The following is a 6,992-nucleotide window of genomic DNA, read 5'->3' as shown; positions in this document are numbered from 1 at the left end:
AGGAATGCTTTAGAAAATATTCCGAATGCTAGTTTAGGGGCCGGAGCTGGTACATCCTTCAGCGAAAGAAACTCTTCTGTAAACTCAAAGTTGGACAGTGGTCATGCCTCTTGTAAATCTGTGACTAATTTCCGAAGCACCCACCTGTCCAAATCAGCAGGAAGTTCCCTGTCCTGTATCCCAAGAGCGTCCTTCTCCCTCCCAAGTGTCCCAAACCCCAAGGGTTTACGAAGGTCAAAGGGAGGGGCCGCTGAATCCTTCCCCTGGGGAGAAGGCAAGGCCCCGATCAGCCCATTTCTTCTTCTATTGCGTCCCACGAAAGTAAGCAAATAAACAAAAAGTGCCCCTCCTGCAACATGGGAGAAAGATTAGATTTTGAAAATTGCAGGATGATGGAAGAGAGAGATCTTAACAGCTGGAAATTCCTGTTTTTCTTTTTTTTTTTAATTTCTTAGCAGTTGAGCCGTGACTAATATTTGCTCATTTAAATAATTTGGGTCTGAGAGCCATGCGCTGTGGGTGATGCTCCAGGCATCCCCCTGACGGCGGCTTTAGGGAGTTGGGTCTCAGGAGACCCCACTGTCGGCTGCCTCCCCTCAGACGGGTCCCCTCATCCATGGAGACAGGAGAGTGGCTCTCTCCACAATCCATGGCCTCTACGACCTCTTCCCTCCTCCTCTCTTCTCTCTTTCTTTTGGTTTAGTTCTTTCAACTCCATCTAACCTGTGGATTTCCCTTTCCTCCGGCCCTGGGGAAAGTCTGTGGAATTCAGTCCCAGACCCTCTGGTCCCCTAGCCTTTGGGGTGAGCCCATTCTCAACACCATGACGCCCTTAAATGAGGGAAAGCACTTTTGAACACAGAAAAGGCTGAGTTCTAAAAAAGAAGCTTCTGCTAAGAAAAAAGCATTTGCCAGAGTTTGGAAACATGAACTTGCGATGGCCTGTTTCTGATCAGAACTTCGTAAAGACCAACATCAAAACAAATGGACAGGCAGGACCTGTCAGGCCTCCCAACCTCTGAGCCCGGCCCAAATTCAGACAATTGCAAATAAACACTCACTGAGCTCAGAGCAGGGTGAAGCGCTGGGCCTGGAGTGGGGAGTCGGGAGCCGGGAGCAGGGATTGTGGCAAAGGTATATGTGGCTGGGCCCTGCTCTCTGACAAGCTCACAGACAGACAGTGGAGGAAGATTTGTAAGCAAGAGATAGTGCCCATCTCCCCTCGTCCCCACCTGCACATACACGCAGTGTGATAAGTCCCATCTCCAGTAGATATTTGCCAAAAGCTCTATCAGTTAACAAGATAGGCAGAATTCTACCAACCTGGGACTTATATTCTAGCGGGGAGACAGACAAACAGACACCTACCTGGGACTCATATTCTGGTGGGGAGATAGATAATAAACAAACAATAGATGTATAATTCCAGCACAAAGATAAGACTTATCAAGGAAAAAATAAAGCCAAGAAGGAGGATAGAGGATTCCTCGGGCTGCTGTTTTAGATATTGTGGTCAGGGAAGGCATCATGGGGGAGGGGGGTGTGACATTTGAGCAGAGTGAAAGACTTGTTTGAAGGGAGAGCTGTCGAGGAGGAGGGAACAGAAGCAGGGAAGGCCTGAAGCAGCCAGGGCTGGGGCAGGGAGGTGGTGGAGCAGAGGCAGAAGGACAGCTGGGGATCAGAGCGGGCTGGCGTTGCAGGGTTTGGGGTTTTACTCTAGGTGTAACCAAAGCCACAGGAGGATCAAAAGCTGTAAAGTGACCCGAGCAGACTTGGATGCAGGTGACATGTGTGCAAGGAGGCCAGGCAGGGCCAGCAGGTCCTGGGATGTGGTCAGTTGGGGTTTGAGTCCAGCTCTTACTTGTTGGGCAACCCTGGATAGATTGCTTACCCTTCCTGAGCCTCAGTTTTCTTCTCTGTGAAATGGGCACATAGGGCCTTTGCAAGGATTAATGGTATAAAGCGTGTAAAGCACTTAGCCCCACATAGCGTGACTTCATCCATGCCTTTCTTCTTCCTCGTACTTCTCTGTTCTGCTTTCTGTATAACAAGCACTAGATCACTGTTGCCATGGCAGTTGTAATTTTTTTCACTTGGGAGTGTAGGTTTAAGAACTGCTGAAGAGGCCCCTTCAGAGCGTTGAACACTCCAAAGAAAACTTCTGCTCCCACATCAGGGCGGTCGGCAATCGTCTTCCTTCCTGAGATGCTCCAGGTGACAGCATCCAGCCGTGGGGAGGGATGCCCGGATCAGCGAGGACCTTTAATGGGAATCACCTGGGGCCTCCCCTTCTCCATCTTTCCTTGCTGCCTTCCAGGAATGGAGCTGGTCCTGCTGACCATCAGAGCGTGTGTGGGATGCCGTGTGCGCCCAGAACCACCTACTTCAAGGCTATCTCCCTGGTGACCAGCTGTCCCCGTTCACACAACATTTGTGCAGCAGCAGCTCTGTACCTGTGGTGATGAGACACAGCTGGGGGGTCGCTGCCGTCGCTGTTTCACATACACTTGCTGCCCCCTCCTTCTTTTAAGTGCAAAGGTAGGAGTGGGTCTAACAGCCTACCGGCAAACCTTCAAATTGCCGTCATCTCAGGGCAAGCCGGTCCTCAGCCGCGTAATAAACAGGGTGAAAGAACACGGGCGCTCAGCCACCGCGTACAGGAACGTTTGGTGCTTCGGAGGAAGATAGATTGGAGGCTTTTCATCTGTGAGGTGTCCCATAAAAACATTAATGTTTGATGATGTAAGATACGGTTCCCCAAATGTCTTTTCTTTCTAAAACACAGGGCCAGCGAAACCCGGATTACATCCAGGGCTCATTAGATGCTTCATTTGCAAGGGACAGAATCTCAGCTCAAATAAATGTAAGCAAAGGCTACGCTTTGACTCACAAACGAAAAGTCCAGGGGTCGATCTAGAGTTAGAGGCACGTGGATCCGGGTCTCCGTCCACATCTGTCTGTCTGTCTGCCCCCAACCCACAGCCGCCACAGGGGGGCTTTCCCCATGTGGCCAGTGTCGTGGCTGCCTCGCTGCCCGGAACTCACATCCTACCGGCACCGTCACCCAAGTAGAATGAGAACTTGGTGGGAACTGAGCTGGAGGGAGAACCCCACGAGGCCAAACTGGGTCCAGCATGAGTCATTCCAGCAGGGAGCCGGGCACTCCGATTGAGGTGCCTGGTCACTTCACAGCAACTTCCAGGAGTCACAGCTTAATATGCTCATTATATTGTTTTAAATAAAATTTTACTTTCGATCTGTTTTAGATTTACAGAGAGATGACAAAGATAGCACGCAGAGTTCTCATGGACCCTGCACCAGTTTCCCCCATGATCAACCTCTTACCTTAGCGGGCTACACTTAGCAGAATGCATGAACAGGTGTGGATACATTATTCTTTTTTAAAAAAAGTACTGAAGTCTAGTTGATACAATGTTGTGTTTAATTTTTGTTATGCAGCAAGTGACCCAGTAATACATATATGTGTTCTTTTCCGTCATGGTTTATCTCGGGATATTGAATCCGGTTCCCTGTGCTCTACAGTAGGCCCTCGTTGTTCATCCTTTCCATATGTGACAGTTTGCATCTACTAATCCCCAACTCCCACTGCATCCCTCCCCTCCCCCATACCATTGGGTAACCACAAGTCTGTTCTCTCTGTCTGTGAGTCTGTTTCTGTTTCATAGATATGTTCATTTGTGTCATGTTTTAGATTCCACATATAAGTGATGTCATATGGTATTTGTCTTTCTCTTTCTGGCCTACTTTGCTTAGTATGCTAATCTCTAGGTCTATCCGTGTTGCTGCAAATGGCATTATTTCATTCTTTTTTACGGCTGAGTAATATTCCATTGCATTTATATAGACCACATCTTCTTTATCCATTCATCTGTCAATGGACATTTAGGTTGTTTCCATGTCTTGGCTATTGTGAATAGTGCTGCTATGAACATAGGGGTGCGTGTATCTTCTGGAATTGTAGATTTGTCTGGGTATATGCCCAGGAGTGGGATTGCTGGATCCTACGGTAGTTCTATTTTTAGTTTTTTGAGGAATCTCCATACTGTTTTCCGTAGTGGCTGCACCACTTTACATTCCCACTAACAGATATTGATACATTATTCTTACCTAAAATTCGTGCTGTACTCTTGTTTTCGTGTTTTCCTAATCGTTTTTTCTGTTCCAAGATCCCAGCCAGGAAACCACGTAACATCAGGCATCCTGTCTCCTGGGGATCCTCTGGGCTGTGACAGCTTCTCAGACTTTCCTGGGTTTGATGCCCTTGAGAGCTTCGAGGAGGACTGGTGAGCTCTTTTGCAGGATGTCCCTCCCTTGGGATCTGTCTGACGTGTTTCTGATGGAACTGGATGAGGTGTGGGTTCTGGGAGGGGGACCACGGACGTGAAGGGCCGTGCCCATCGCCTCTTACCCGGCATCCGTGCACCAACATGACGCATCCCTGCTGGTGTTGATGGTGACCCCTGGTGGAGGTGTGGCTGTCAGGTTTCTCCCGAGAAGTTACTCTATTTCCCCCTCCCCACGCTGCCCTCTGTGGGAGGACATCCCTGTGCACAGCCTGCACCGTAGGAAAGGGGAGGTGTTCTCCCTCCCCCAGGGCAGAGGACCTGCATAAACCCTTCTGAATTCTTCTGCGGGGAAAATCTTCTCTTCTCACCCTGTGTATTTGTTTATTCAACCATTTATTTATCTGGACTCGTGGATATTTATTTTACCCTTTGTGCTATAATCCTTTGCTACTTTGTTTTTTTGCCCAAATTCTTCCACTTTGGCCACTGGGGGCTCTTTCAGTGGGGTCCTTTGTGTCTCTGATGTTCCTCCATGTGCTTTTTCTTTCTTTTCTTTTTTTTTTGCCCCAGGACTTCTTTACTTTCTGAGACCGCAAGACGTTGCAGCTCATCTTGTATATTTCCTGCCCTGGTCCTAGAATCAGCCATCTCTCCAAGGCACCCTGGTTCTTTTTACTGGAGAACGGTATTAAGAACCAACATCTGGTCCTGAGTGTGCTCATTGCTGCTGGAGTTGCTGCAAGGCTCAGCTGTCCCTTACAGCTGACTGAGCAAGAAAATATATGTGAACCTACTGAGCCATGTGTATACGCATGTCTATAAATACTTCCACGTAGAACCTCGGTATCTATGTTAAGTCAAACGTGACCGTATTGGTATCTCCCGCTCGAGCCCATTACCATGTGGATCGTTGCTGCCCCTCTTCTTGCACATCTGTTGCCTCCCACTCCCACGGTGAGAAAGCCACCGCCTACCACCCATGACTTGTTCAACTCCAGTATCTATGTGTTCGGTGTTTGCAGGGCCTGTCAGGGGTGGGTGGGCTCTCAGGGCCTGGCCGTCTGGATGTAGAGGTGAGGAAGGGCTGGACGGGTTTCTGGCTGGGAAACCAGTCTACCCTGTGAGCTGCCCGCTCCCAGCTCCGTGACCGTGGTCACCGAGCAATCCAGGCTCCCCAAGCTGGAGGCTGAGGGCCAGCAGTGTTGCAGGAGTTTATCATCTGCTGTGGAATTCACAGATGACTGAGCTGCTTCTCTGCAGAGCGTTCGATAAGGCGCCTGGACAGATGCTCATTTCTTCCTCCCAGCCCGGGCGGGATGCGGTGGCTGCAGAAAGAAGGAGGTGACAGGAAGGGTGTTTTGATGAGCACTCACACGTGGGGGGTAGGAAGAATGGACAGTTCGACAAACCGTCCAAGGCTGGAGGGAATAAATAAAGACGCTGGGAAGGAACCTATCAGATGACCCTGAGACAATCTTAAACCCAGGAAGGATGTATAAGGAATGAAGAGTCTCAAACGAAAAAAGACCTACTGTGTAGCACATGTAACTGTACTCAATACTTGTCCCTCAATAAGGGAAAAGAATCTGAAAAAGAATAGATTTATATATATGCATAACTGAATCACTGTGCTGTACACCTGAACTAACACGACATTCTAAATCAACTATATTTCAATTAAAAAAAGAAAAAGAAATTAAAAAAAGACTCTCCATGTGCTGGAAGAGGAAGAACGGGAGTTAATGTTTTCTGTTTTTTGTTTTTTGCGGTACGCGCGCCTCTCACTGTTGTGGCCTCTCCCGTTGCGGAGCACAGGCTCCGGACGCGCAGGCTCAGCGGCCATGGCTCACGGGCCCAGCCGCTCCGCGGCATGTGGGATCCTCCCGGACCTGGGGCACAAACCCGTGTCCCCTGCATCGGCAGGCGGATTCTCAGTCACTGCGCCACCAGGGAATCCCCAGGAGTTAATTTTGAACTAAGCCGTGAATCTCTTGATGAGAAGCCCGAGGTTGCAATGGCAACTTCAAAGCAAAATGTTGAAAGGTAGTCTTTCATCCAAAAGTGACCTCCCCTTTGAAAAGTCCCCAATCCAGACCCAGGTAGCGTGGGCAGGGCCCCCAGGAGCCCACCTGATGAGACTGATGGTTTCATAAGGGTTCAGCACGGGGTCTGCTCCTGGAACAGGGCTCTACTGGGGCTGGGCTTGAAGCCCTTCCTGTCACTTTGCCCTCCTTGGAGGGCATCTGAGTTTGGGGCAAGTTACTTGCCGGCTGTGGTCATCCCCTGCCGTGGCCAGGAGCCCCTCTGTCTGTGTTTTGTGGGTCAGCAGAGCTAGCCTGAATATTTTACTCAAAAGTAGCTCAACACTGTCAGTGGACCCAGGAAGTCCCCTGTAACCTGACCCTGAGGACGAGTTTTTCGTAGACATTTATAGATTGCCAGGAGAGTGAAGAAAATTTCATCTTCTCTGTCCCCCTGACACCACCCCAAATGTAGCTGGGACATTACATCAGTGTCACGTGTTCCTTTCTCCATCTCTGAGGCGTTGATGCTCATCAGAATTTGCAAGGGAGGTCACGGAGCTCAGAGCTCGACGGTTCTTGGAAGCAGGCATGGGCTGTCAAAGGCAGCTTTCCCCCAGTCTGTGCATGTGTGCTTGTGTGTGCGTGTGCCTGTGTGTGTGTG

At 49.6% G+C, this 6,992-nt stretch overlaps 1 long non-coding RNA gene across 1 annotated transcript; it reads left to right on the top strand.

Annotated features, from left to right (window-relative positions):
- Positions 1-3,205: 3,205 nt before the first annotated feature.
- Positions 3,206-6,040, top strand: LOC141278505 (uncharacterized). Its single transcript, XR_012331268.1, has 3 exons — positions 3,206-3,380; positions 4,188-4,304; positions 4,878-6,040. It is a non-coding gene; the product is annotated as an uncharacterized lncRNA (long non-coding RNA).
- The last annotated feature ends 952 nt before the right edge of the window (positions 6,041-6,992 follow it).

The sequence above is a fragment of the Tursiops truncatus genome, chromosome 4, assembly GCF_011762595.2.
Source record: "Tursiops truncatus isolate mTurTru1 chromosome 4, mTurTru1.mat.Y, whole genome shotgun sequence".
NCBI lineage: Eukaryota > Metazoa > Chordata > Mammalia > Artiodactyla > Delphinidae > Tursiops > Tursiops truncatus.
Note: the sequence above shows the minus strand (reverse complement) of the source record. Positions and strands in the feature narration are given on the sequence as shown.